At 45.3% G+C, this 13,613-nt stretch overlaps 1 pseudogene; it reads right to left on the bottom strand.

Moving 5' to 3' along the window:
• Positions 1 to 7,372: 7,372 nt before the first annotated feature.
• The window catches only part of LOC116098502, a 7,066-nt pseudogene continuing 825 nt past the window's right edge, over positions 7,373 to 13,613 (bottom strand).

Below are 13,613 nucleotides of genomic sequence, written 5' to 3'. Positions count from 1 at the left end.
ATTTAATGGTCTTGGAGCCCCAGCTAAATCCAGATGGTCCCCAGCTGATGATGGTTCCTCTCAGGACTTCTCAGCCTTGGATGATATAAAAGGAGTATGTGCTCGCCAGACTCTCTAGTTTGCATGTCCACCTTTCCCCCATATATCAGTTACTCATTTGTTGCTGTGACCACCATTACCTATGGAAGTGTTTACGACTCCAGACTCCTGTGTGTTGTGGCAGGGAAGCATGGCTGTGGCAGTAAGTGAAAGACCTGATGACAGGAGCAGGAAGCTGGGAGCTCACTGCTCAACACAAAGCAGACGGGTCAATTCAGGGAGTGGTAGGAAAGTTGGTCTCCCTTGCAGTGTGTCTACAAGCACCATTACTACCAATATGGATTTGCTCAGAGAGAAATGAATCATGCAGCTCACAGTTGCATGTCTGATGAACTTTGAAGCAGATGCAAGTCCAGGTCTCTGTTGAAAGATTTCAAGTGTGTATTCATCAGTTTCTTGGTCACAGCGACCAAGTGCCTTAAAGCCTGGAAGATTCATTTCAGCTAACAGATTTAGAGGCTTTCATTTGGCTCTGTATTCTTGCAGGAGCATCTGCTCCAGACAAATGTATTTACCTTGTGGATAGAAAGGAGAGATGGGATGCGGATAGGGATGGGGATAGGGATGAGGATGGACAAGGGATAGGGATAGGGATAGGGATAGGGATAGGAATATGGATAGGGATAGGGACAAGGGACAGGAACAGGGATAAGGACAAGGACAAGGATAGGGACAGGAACAGTGATAGGAATAGGGATTACTGGGACCCCAGTCTAATCTTCAAAGTCACAGCTACAGTGATCCAGTTCCTCCAGCTAAGTCCCACTTCCCAAGGTCTCTATCAGCTCAACTGACAGTGCCACCATTTAGGGACTAAGCATCCACCAAGTGAGCTTGTGAGGTCATTTCATATTCAAGCAATAGCAAATATCCTTTCTCTTACTGTCTGCTGTACGTGGTCCAAACAGGTACCAGGTTAATTCTGGCATTCCTAATCCATTCATGCTCTAAATTCTACCCAGTCTTGCTATAAAACGGACTATTTCTAGCCTGGAAAAAAAACACCCAAGTTTGGATTTACATCTTTTAAAGAAAATAACTTTCCCTCTGATAATTGTCCATGCAGTCATTAAAATGCAAAGGTTTGGTTGATCCAGCCATTGGCCCCTGGGCAGTGCTTGTATCTGTGAGTACTCTAATTACAACAGCTGCTGTCTCCATTACAGACCTTTTTATCAACTACCATTGTTTCTGCCTCTACTAGGGCAGAGAACAAGGCAGAGTGATCAAACCCTTTCAATTCAGGAGATGGTGGCTATCTGAGGCTGGAGTGAGTAGGTGAGAGGAACGAGGAGATGCTGGCTAAAGGGTCTGCAGTTACAGTTGAACATCGGGGATGAGTACGAATTACTTGTAAGAATTAACATACCCATATTAATTGACTTCATTCAGTTTTTCTACACCACATGCATATTCATTGCTCTGTGCACTCCCTAATTATGAATGATTAGACTTTATGAAGAGAAAGGCTTCTATTCAGAGCATGAATGTGAGCAGCTATGTTTTTCTCTTTTGCATCCTTTTATTTTGAGCAAGGTAAAATGATGACCCTTCTAGATTTTTGGTTTTTCTTTCTTTGTATGGGTAGATGTCACGAGGGAGTCCAGTAGGTATAGTCTAGCTGTCAAAGCCATGACATCCAGGGTTCTCATTTGGAGGTGAGAGAAGGTGAAGGAGTGTCCAATACTTAGGAACTGCAGGCCAACAATAAAGGAACAAAGATAATGGTATTTGATTTCATTTGAGGGAAACTTGGCTTCTTTTGGTGTAGATACCACTTTGGCCTCAATTTTGATTCTACTTAATACTATGTTACAAACACCTCCTGTTTTAATATTTAAAGTTATAATTTATCCACTGAAGTGATCTCTGTTTTGTTTTGAGATAAAGGCTCACTATCCTGCTCAGGGTAACCTTGAACTCATGGTGTAGTCCAGGCTGACTTTCACTTGGAATCTTTTGGCCTCTGCCTCCTTCAGATAAAAACTTGAATGACTTTTATGTTTCAATGTGATTTTTCAGAGTTTATAATTTTCTTTTTCCTTGCCCATTCAACAGCTTTGTAAATGTTGACACATACTTTCCCTTCCATGGAGAGTCAAATTTTTTTTGATATCTGCTTTATTGAGATATAACTCATAAAGCATGCATATAACTCTTTAACAATGTGAAGTTCAGTGGCTCTAAGCTACGAAGAGTTAAGCAATCTTCACAATGGATTTCAGAACATTCTAATCACCCTCAAAAGGTGTCTCACACCCACTGTGGTCAGCCCTTGCCTCCCCAAGTCTCTCAGCTGTAGCCTACCAGTAGTCTGCTGCTACTCTAGCAGTTAACCTCCGCTAGGTGGGCCGCATCAGCGGTTGGATTCTTTCTCAAGGTTTTCAAGGTTTGTCCATGCTGTGGTGTGCATCCAGCATCATTCCTTTGTATGCTTGAGTAATAGTACACGTGTTAAGGGGCCACATTTGTCTACCCATTCATGACCCATCAGCAGACTTTCGGGTTAGGGAACAGCTGTCTTGTATGTGTCCTTCAGCTTACAAATGGCAGCAAAAAGCACAGCTATGCTGGTTCCTGTCCCCGATAATAAACCCACACACATCACAAAAAAAAAGGAAACATGGAAATAGAGAATTACCCAGGAGGACAAATGCACTGAAAATGCTTGAAGGACGTTTGAGTCAAACATCAGTGAAGTTATAGAAGAAAGTCAGTGAAGTTATAGAAGAAAGTCATGTTGGTGGGAATGCTGTCAGAGCTGCTTTCAAGGAACACAGCCAGGGGCACTTAGTAAAGGTGAACTGTTGGTCACCAATGAGGAAAAGTGCCAGTGAAGAAAAGAATGGAGATATCCTGTATGTGTGGTGTGTGTGTGTGTGTGTGTGTGTGTGTGTGTGTGCATGCACATATGCATGCATTCATGCTTGCAGGCACATGCAAGCAGAACACTTTCCATTGAAGCCCTCTTGGAGGCACAGAGGACAAAAGCTATCTGCTTCAGACTCATAGACTGTGATATTTCTCAAGAATACTCACTCTGGATTATGAATAAGTTAACAGTAGAAGCAAAATTGTCCATACCACGCTTGATGCTTTCTTTTTTAATATATAAAGAAATAAAGCCATTTCAATATTTCTAAAATTTTTAATTATAGTACACTAGATAAATATTCATTGTGTTTTTATTCCTTCTGTATGTATTTATAGTTAAAAGTAACATATTTTTCAGTGTTTTAACAAAGTAGCCTTGTAGTTACTTTCACTTTTTCTTGCTGTTGTTATGGTTACTGTGCATGGCTTTAGCTTGCTTTTTCTTTTATGGTCATATCCTGTCTCACAAAGATATAACTTGTTATAGTTGACATAATGCTGATTATTGGTGTACATTTATTTACATACATCTTATTTAAACCAGTTTGATGATATCTGAATGTGGTGGTACACATCTGTAATTATAGAACTTGGAGAAGCTCAGGCAGAAGAATTGCAAGTTCAAAGCCTCCATAAGCTACAAAGTGAGCTCAAAGCCAGCTTGGGCAGCTTAGCAAGAGTCCATCTCAACATAAAACAGACCATCAAACCAACAAACAACAACAAAACCAACTAGGAACAAGGTTTGGGCTATAGCTGTGTGGTAGACTCTCTGCTTAACACATGAAGTTGGGTTAAGTTCCTGGTACTGAAAAATTTAACATTACTGATCCCTTTCAGCATTAAATTTTAACCTCATATCTAGTCCACAGAGCCAGATTAATTTTAGAAATTATATATGTATATGCATATGTGATATATAAGTATATATACATGTATGCATATATGTAACTTTTCTCCAAGTATCTTATTTTACTTGCTCATTTTTATTCTAGGTCATGTATTTATTTACTGGCAGCAGCCACACAGGAGAAGGTGCAGTGAGCAAGTGCTCTTCCTGGAGATGGCCCACCATTTTGCATGCTGAGATGGGTGTACCCTGGAAAGGCATGGCTCCAGCAGCTTTATATCTAGATTGCTCCTTACTGCTTGTGGTTGTTTGAATATGCTTGGCCCAGAAAATGGCACTATTAGAAGTGTGGCCTTGTTGGAATAGATGTGGCCTTGTTGGAGGAAGTGTGTTACTATGGGGGTGGGCTTCAAGACCTCTAGACTTTTTCAGGTACAAATTCCTGGAAGTCAGTCTTCTCCCAGCAGCCTTCTGAACAAGATGTAGAAATCTCAGCTCCTCCAGCGCCATGCCTGCTTGGATGCTGCCATGTTTCACACCATGATAATGATGGACTGAACCTCAGAACCAGCAAGTCTACCCCAATTAAACATTGTCCTTTATAAAAATTGCCTTGGTCATGTTGTCTGTTCACAGTAGTAAAACTCTAATGAAGACAGAAGTTGGTACCAGCCACTGGGATATTGCTGTGATAGGCCTGATCACAATTTTGTTTGGAGGAATGTGGATTTTGGAACTTGGGAAAGCAGTGGAATGCTTAAGTGGGACTTAATGTACCATCCTAGTAGGAATATGGAAAACATTGGTTTTTAAGATGATTTTGAAAGACTCAGGGAGTCTTTCTCTTGGGACCCTCGTCCAAAGATCACCAAGAGTCTGCAATTCGTTGCAACAGCAAGAGGATTTATTCTGTCAGGTGCATCGGGGTTCCGCTGCCTTAGGGAAGGAGTGGAACCCTGGGTGACTGTTACAGCAAGTATTTAAGCTCAGAAACTGCAAGCAGGTGTGTGTGGGGGGGCAGATCTTAGGGAAATTCCAATAGACAGCTATACAAACATGCTCTATACATTGATTGATTCTTCAGCTATCTTTGGCAACATTTGCTCTTTGTGGTCGGCCATTTCCTGGAATACTGAGCCCTGAGGAATGGTCCCAGGACCCCTCAAGTTAGTTTCTCATGACTCTGGTGCAGCCCCTCTGCACCATATTTTTCCATAGCCTTACATTCCCCTCTTCTTCTAGTAGCTAATTTCAACCTTGAAATTCATAGATCTGACTCTACTAATGGGTTATATTGCTGTCTAAGCATTAACACTTGTACAGCACTAAGTCTTTCTCTAATAAAGGTGACTAAGCGATTAAGAATACAAGGCCCAAAAGTGATTATAAGAAGTAATACAATCAAGGGTCCCGTTAAGGTAGATATAAGGGTATGAACTAAGGAGACTTATTGAACCATGATTCCAACAGCTTTGTTGGTTTTCTCTTTCTCGTTGTCTGTTGGTTAGCCTTTCTCTTAATTTATTAAGATTGTCATTTATGGGGGGCTGGCGAGATGGCTCAGCGGGTCAAAGCACTGACTGCTCTTCCGAAGGTCCTGAGTTTGGATCCCAGCAACCACATGGTGGCTCACAATCATCCATAATGAGACCTGACGCTCTCTTCTGGTGCGTCTGAAGACAGCTACAGTGAACTACACTGGAGCGAGTGGGGCCGGCAGAGGTCCTGAGTTCAATTCCCAGCAGTCACACACATGATGGCTCATGGCCATCAGTACAGCTACAGTGTACTCATACACATAAAATAATAAAAATAAATCTTTAAAAAAAAAAAGATTGCCAGTTATGACTCCCAAGTGATCTATGTAGAAATAGCATTCTTCTTTCAAGGCAGCACACAGTCTGCCTTCTTTAAGAAAAAGGAGGTCTAGCCCTCATCTGTTCTGGAGAACTACTTCTGACAGCGAGGTCAATGACTCTTTTAACCTTGCTATGGAGTCTTCAAGTACTCTAATATCAGTATCTATGGCTTGCCTAAGGCCAGCATAACACTGAGGCCGCTGGATGAGAGCCATAGTACCTGTTCCTATAACTGTTGCTACTCTTATTCCTAGTAGCACAACAAGTGTCACTGTGACCGGTTCTCTTTTAACTCTCTTTTTGCTTTCAAACTCATCTAAGAAGGAGGAGTCAGTATGGTATAGCAATCTTGGTACTAATGGGACTAAAACACAAAAGTCATTTTTAGCAGTGAGCACAGGGGGATAGATGCACAGAGTGAGACCTGATTCACAGGCCCACCAACCATTAATGGGCAGGAGGAGGTACCTAGTGTCGGAGGTAGAGTTGACATTCATGGTTTTTGAACATAGGCGAACTTTGTCTGTGGGAGCTATACCTATGCATAAGCCTTGTCCTGTAACAGAAGACAAGGTCAGCCTAGCCTGACCATTGGGAGTCCACCAGCAGGAGCTAGAATCATGGGAGTTGGATAAATTCCCCTCTATTCCAGTGGCCTCATAGTAAGTGTGTGTGTGTGTGTGGGGGGTACTGCATAGCACAGTCAACAGGACTCTGCGGGATTGGGGTTGGTGGCATTAAGAACCTGGAAGGCTTGTTGGACTAAAGTTACCACAGTGTCAGCAGTGGAGAGTCCCAGGCTGGGTGAGAGTGGAGTGGATGGATCTGGGGCTCCTGTTATAGAACCTGTTACAGGGGTAAACTTGCTGTTTGGAGGGGGGTTAGTGCCTTAGGGATCATGGGGACTCTAGGCCTCAAAACAGGGTTAAGTCCTAGCTGGATGGGAGGTGGAGACTCATTTTTTAGTCTGATGGTGAGTAGGAGCCCATCATCAAAGTTGTCAATGTATAGCCAGAGCCCCCACTGTCGCCCCTTAGCCCATCTTTTATAAGTTTTACCTTGGTCCATGAAAGTAATGTTGAGTGGGTTACAAAGCCCACTAACAGTACATCCACCCCAAGGTCCATGAGTACTGACCAATACCCAGGTTGGTCATACATATTACCAAAGGCAGCATGGGGGTCTACCTCTTGATATCTTAATTAGATCCCAACTTGAAGAGGGTTTCCAATAGGTATCTCCAGTGGTCTCACAACCCCACTGTTTACAATAGAAATGTTCTATGCCTCCACACTTTTTCATAGTTGGCCTATTCGGTCTTTCTCTTGGGCAGGCATAAATAGGTTTTTCTCAAGTCTTACACTGGGTCATAGGTCTCCCACAACCAAATTCTTTACTCGCTACTCCGGCCTTACTCTGCCAATCAGATTGGGCGAGGGGTCCCATCAGCTCAGATAGGAGGCTGTTGGGTATGTCCCAAGAGTCTAGTCCTGCAGCTAACTGACACAAGTCAGGAGTTAGGGTCGGCCACCATGTTCCTGGAGGTTGGAGTGAGGTGGTCGACCAGATTATGACTCCGATCTGTGACAGTACTTGCCAAGTCAGGAGCTGGGGTTTGTGGGGGTTGCTTTTGGAAAAGGGGGCAGACAATACCAGTATGAGTAGGGTCAGTCTATATGCCGCTATCCTGCTATAACTTCAGCTTGAGAGGGTTGTCTGTCCTTGTTACTAGCCATTCCGATCCTGGATTCAGGGCTGGCTTGACGTGTGAGGTGTGGATCCAGGCAGTGATGCCGTCTATTTTGAGAGCAGTGGGCATGGTCAGGAGAATGGTGTAAGGTCCCTTCCACCTAAGATCAAGGCTGTTGGAGTGATGCCTTCGGACATAGACCGAGTCTCCCAGACTGAAGGGGTGGATCTTGATATCTGGTCCTGGCTGGTAATGATCTGCTAGCCGAGCCCACACGTCTCTCTGAACCAGTTGGAGTCCTTTTAGCCTAGTGTACAGATCAGAATTACCAACCTGGCTAGGATCAAAACTATCTGTCATGGACAAGATGGAAGCAGGGATCCATAGCTTATCTCAAAGGGGGTCAAGTTAAAAGTAGGAGTGTTTCTGACATGGAAAAGGAATAAGGGAAGGAGCATCATCCAGTCTGTACTGCCAGTCTCTAAGGACAATTTAGTTAAGGTCTCTTTCAGAGTTCTGTTCATTCTTTCTGCCTGACCTGAGCTCTGGGATCTATAAGCACAATGTAAATGCCAATTGGTCCCTAGAAACTTGGCCACATCGTGACTTACCTGTGCCACAAATGCCAGACCATTATTGGACCCTATTACCTTAGGTGCTCCGAACCGTGGGACTATTTCCTCAAGGATCTTCTTTGCCACAGTCTTTGCAGTCTCATTTTTGGTAGGGAAGGCTTCTACCTATCCTGAAAAGATATCTATAAAATGTAGCAGATATTTGTTTCCATATTTAGCAGGTTTTACCTCTGTGAAATCAACTTCCCAGTAGAGTCCTGGTCGGTCTCCTCTTAGCCTGTATCTAACCTGGGCCTTCAGATGTCCAGCATTAACTTTTTGGCAAGGTACACATGATTTTACAATCTCTTCAGTGGCTCTTTGGGCGCCAGGGTATTCTTGATCTTTCTTGTCAAGCAGAGCAACCAGTTTCTTGTCCCCTATGTGAGTCCATTGATTCATCTGTTTCAGGAATTGGTTAATTTTCTGGTCTTTGCTTGTTTGGGAGGTGAAGCAGAGTGAGTTAGAATAGCAGCTATGTTAGAGGATTCAGCAGCTGGGCCTAGAGCTGCCTCTCTGGCTGTCTGGTCGGCCATGTTGTTCCCTTGTGTGACCTTAGTCCGATTTTTCTGATGACCTGGGCAGTGGATGATGCTGACCTTTGATGGTAGCATGAGGGCTGAAAGCAGGTTTAGAATTTCTTGTTTATTTTTAATTTCTTTTCCAACTGAGGTCAAAAGTCCACATTGCTGGTAAATGGCCCCATGAACATGCACAGTGGCAAAAGCATACCAGCTGTCAGTATAGATATTTACTTTTTGTCTTTTTGCCATTTCAAGAGCCGTAGTCAAAGATATAAGTTCAGCTTTCTGCACTGAGGTGCCTGGTGGAAGTGCCTGAGACCAGATAACTCTTGTCTCATCTACTACTGCCACCCCTGTCTGCCTCTCACCATTTTGTATGAAGCTGCTTCCATCTGTGAACCAAGTCAAATCAGCATCTGAAAGGGGCTGATCAGTTAGATCTTCTCTAGTTCCATGAGCGTGGGCAAGGATCTGTTGGTAGTCATGTTCTACAGATGCAGTCTCATCTGCCTCGGGAAGCAGGGTTGCCTGGCTGATGCGGGCTGCTGGGGTGAATGTTATCCCATCCAAATTGAGGAGCAGAGTCTGGTAGTGAGTCATCTGTGTGTTGGTCAGCCAGTGCTCAGGAGGTTGGTGGACCATGCTTTCTAAGGCATGAGGGGCCATAATGGCCAAGTCCTGACCCAGAGTCAGTTTATCTGCATCTTTGATCAGGAGGGCAACTACTGCCGTGGCCCTTAAACAACTGGGCCATCCTGCTGCCACGGGATCGAGTTTCGTTGACAGGTAAGCCACCAGTTGGTCCCAGAGGCCTAGTTTTTGGGTGAGGACCCCTTTAGCTATCCCCTTAGCCTCCACTATGAACAAGTGAAATGGTCTGGTTACATCAGGCAGTCCCAAGACTGGGGCCGATAACAGGGCCCTTTTGATTTTATCAAAGGCCTGTTGTTCCTTGGGCCCCATGTGAAGGGGGCCCCAGCCTTAGTCAATGGGTAGAGGGGTGCTGCCATTTCATCAAACCCCAGTATCCAGAGTCTACAAAACCCCGCAGTCCCCAGGAACTCACATACCTGGCGAGGGTCTTTTGGTGGGGGATCTGTGAGACTGCTTTCTTTTGTGCTTCTGATAACCACCTCTGTCCATCTTTAAGGAGGTAGCCCAAGTAACTAACCTGCTGTTGGCAGATCTGAGCCTTCTTGGCAGAGGCCCGATATCTGAGAGCTCCAAGCTCAGATAGCAAGTCCCAAGTCTTTTGATGACATTCTTGCTCTGTGTCCGCAGCCAGTGAGAGATCATCTACATATTGGAGTAGAGTTACCTGGGGGTTGGAGGCCTTACAATGTGCAAGGTATCGGTGTAGGACCTCATCAAAGATGGTGGGCAAATTCTTGAACCCCTGAGGCAGCCTGGTCCAGGTCAGTTATCTGGAGATCCCCAGCTGTGGGTCTTTCCACTTAAAGGCAAACAGGGGCTAGCTGGAAGCACTGAGTCTTAGACAGAAAAAGGCATCTTTCAAATCTAGCATAGTATGCCATTTTCCCTGCAGGGGCAGCATGCTCAAGAGACTGTAGGGATTTGGCATTGTGGGGTATAAGTCCATTACCCATTTTTTGACTTCTCTTAGATCTTGCATGGGACGGTAGTCTCCCATAGCAGGCTTTTGGACCGGTAATAAGGGAGTGTTCCAAAGGGACTGACACTTTACCAGTATGCCACATTGAAGCAGTCTTTTGATGTGTGGCCTGATGCCCTCACACGCCTCCTGACTCATGGGGTACTGTCGAACTGTGATGGGGGTGGCCATGGCTTTTACCTCCACTATGACTGGGGACTGGTGTAGAGCCATGCCCATGCCCGAGATCTTGGCCCAGGCCAGTGATGTCTGTGTTAGCCACCACTGCATGTCTCTCTTTTTATCTTGGGTATCTTGGGGGGGGGGTGGTTCAAATAACTTGTATTCATCTTCTAATTTTACTGTTAGAACTTGAAGCAGTCTCCCCCGCTTATCAGTCACAGTTGGGTGATCAGAGTCAAAATTAATTTGGACACCAACTTTAGTTAATATGTCCCTGCCTAGCAGAGGGTACAGGCACTTGGGGATAACCAAGAATGAATGGGATACCGTGCCCATGCCAAAGTCTACTGTTCTTCAGGTAGTCCATGAATAGTGCTGGTTTCCTGTGGCCCCTTGTACCCACAACTTTTTGTTTGATAACAGTTCCTCTGTCTTTAGCAGGACTGAATGTTGGGCACCGGTGTCAACTAAGAATTGGACCCCTCCACTCTTAAGGTTACCCTAGGCTCAGGGAAGGGGGGGCCGAGCCCCGACTCTCCTAATCTTCTTCTTCTAGGGCCAAGGTCTTGTCTCTAGAGGGAGCCCCCCTCTTCTTCTTGGGGCAGTCCTTGATTCAGTGGCTCCTTTCTTTACAATAGGCACATCGATCTTTCTCTAACAGTGGCCTGTGACCCAGTTTCCCTGGCTCCTTTTGTCTATCCTTCCATCCTGACCCTTCTTGTCCCCTAGCTACTATGGCCAATATTCTACTCAGATTTCTCTCTTGTCTCCTTTGTCTGTGTAACTCATGTTCCTCTCGCTCTTTCCTATGCTTCTCCTCTCTCTTCTTCTTTTTTCTTTCTTTCTTCCTTTTCCTCTTCTGGCTCTCTTTTATTGTATGCTTTATCTGCCTCTTCTACTAGATCTTATAGAGAAAACCCTTGAAGGCCCTCCAGTCTCTGGAGCTTCTTCCTGATATCTGTGACTGACTGATTGATAAATACTATTGCCACTGTGGCCTCATGTTCTTCTGAATTAGGATCATAGGGAGTAAACCAGCGAAAGGCCTCCATAAGTCTCTTTAAAAACACTGCTGGTGGCTCAGTAGGTCCCTGAGACACTTCCCTTACCTTGGCCAGATTGGTAGGGCATCTGGAAGCCCCTCTAAGTCCAGATACAATTGAAAGACCCCTGAGGGGAGACCCCCACTCAAATCTTGGGAGGATATGCACCCAAGAAATCACGAGAGACCGTCTTGATGTAATTACAAGAGTTAGTTTTTAATTTTGGGGCGCTCCGGTTCGGCACCACACCTATCTCACACAGGAGATAGTGGAGTCGACTATGAGGCTTGAAAGTTAGGGGTTTATATAGGGAAAAGGTCTGAGGGAACAAAGGGATCAGTGTGGCTGTACATGATTGGCTAGTTCAAATATTAACTATTACGTGCAGAACAGAGTGGAAAATTCCTAAGGTTGGTGTTAATCTGAGTCAACAAAGCATCTGACCTTAAACCATATCTGAGAGGACCAGATGGTCCATTACTTAGTGTCTGCCAGGCACGTCTTTGCAGGCCTGGGCCTTGGACATGTCCTGGTTTGCCTAGACATGTTTTCCTCTATGTTTATAGTTTTATGTCTTCTTGACCTTATATCTAACAACTTGCTTGCTCATTCCCAGGCCTATGTGGGCCAGCTTGTGATGGATTCTTAGGCCCATAACTTTTCTTCTTAGTCAGCACAGGTCCGAAGCTTTAATTTTTCCTTTCACAGTCACCTGCCGGTACACTCTCAGATGCTCCCTACCTTCAGGGGTGTTGAAATCCCAGTCCGGGTGGGTCAGAGGGAATCCTGTGAAGCTGGGTAGGTCTCCCGTCAGCGTTTGGCACATTTTTGCATGCCTCTAAGAGTACCTGCTGTTTCTCCTCTGTGGTGAGGAGAGGCTGCAGGAGTTGCTGACAGTTGTCCCAGGCGGACTGATGAGAGGAAAACTAAAGACTCAATGAGGGAGGTTAAAGCCTGGGGGTTCTCAGAGAAAGAAGGATTATGGGTCTTCCAATTATAGAGGGCTGAGGGGGAGAAAGGCCAGTATTGTAAAGGTCTATTTCCCTGTTCATCAGGGGGCCTGAATTCTCGGAGACAGAGGGCAACCAACTGGGGGAAACTCCCCTGCAACTCCTTGTCCCAGCAGTGGGACCTGCCATGGGTTCTTCTGTAGTAAGCTCTTTGACTGCCTCCGGGGAAGCTGGAGGGGTGGTGGGAAGTGCAGGTTGTGGAGGGAGGGTAAGAGGGTGGAAGTGGGAGGGTCGAGGAGAAGAAGGTCCAAAGTCAGATCTGGATAGACTTTCTTCTGAGGTTTTTCAGTCTCTGGTTGTTCCAGCTTCAGGACTAAGATGGTGGAGGAAGTAGGACCTGTGGAGGAAATAAAAGGACAAACCCACAGGAACAGGTTGAAAACCAAATTTTCCCAAACCAGTATGCATGGAAACTGGTCCGGGTGCCCCTGAGGGCCTGGAGCTACTGTCTTGTCCTTTACCCTTTAAATCTGACTTAAGTCAAAAATCCCTTCCTGTGGCCACCCTGTCTGGAACATCAACCATTCTGAGCTGCACAGAGTCTGCCACTTTCCTTTCTTGACATCTACTGACAAATTGCAAGCTCTACCCTTTACTTCTGACCAGTGTCCTAGAGTCAGTGTTAGTGGGGTCGTTAGAGTCTGTCCCATCGTGTCAGTCGGGTAGAAGAAAGAGAGACACAAACCAAGGAACAAAATCCACAGAAAAACAACACAAACAAGCACACAGTGGAGCTGCCACGGGAGTGTTGCAAAAACGAAACTGAATCAGAGAGGTTCCCTGTCGCAACAAAGAGTTCAAAGACCAGATGGAGGAAGATCAGATCCGATCCCTCTGAAAAATCCACTGAGGCATCCCTCAGGGCTGAGATTGAATACTGAGACTCCCAATGGGTTGCTGAATTCTGAGGGAGAAGGGGAGGGAGCTGCAAGTAGCACAGCGCAACAAACTCACCAAACTGAAAGTGCACGGAGACTGACAGGGACGGTTTTCGAGCGCTCACTGTTTTCCTCCAAATTCTGGGGTCTTGAAGGTTTGAGGTCACAGGAAAATCCCGGACCAAGCCCCCAAATGAAAGACCCAGGGAGTCTTTCTCTCGGGACCCTCGTCCAAAGATCACCAAGAGTCCACAATTCGTTGCAACAGCAAGAGGATTTATTCTGTCCGGTGCATTGGGGTTCCGCTGCCTTAGTGAAGGAGTGGAACCCTGGGTGACTGTTACAGTGAGTATTTAAGCTCAGAAACTGCAAGCAGG

This window comes from Mastomys coucha, unplaced genomic scaffold (assembly GCF_008632895.1).
Source record: "Mastomys coucha isolate ucsf_1 unplaced genomic scaffold, UCSF_Mcou_1 pScaffold20, whole genome shotgun sequence".
Classification (NCBI taxonomy): domain Eukaryota; kingdom Metazoa; phylum Chordata; class Mammalia; order Rodentia; family Muridae; genus Mastomys; species Mastomys coucha.
The sequence above is the reverse complement of the archived record's forward strand: the minus strand, read 5'-3'. Positions and strand labels throughout refer to the sequence as shown.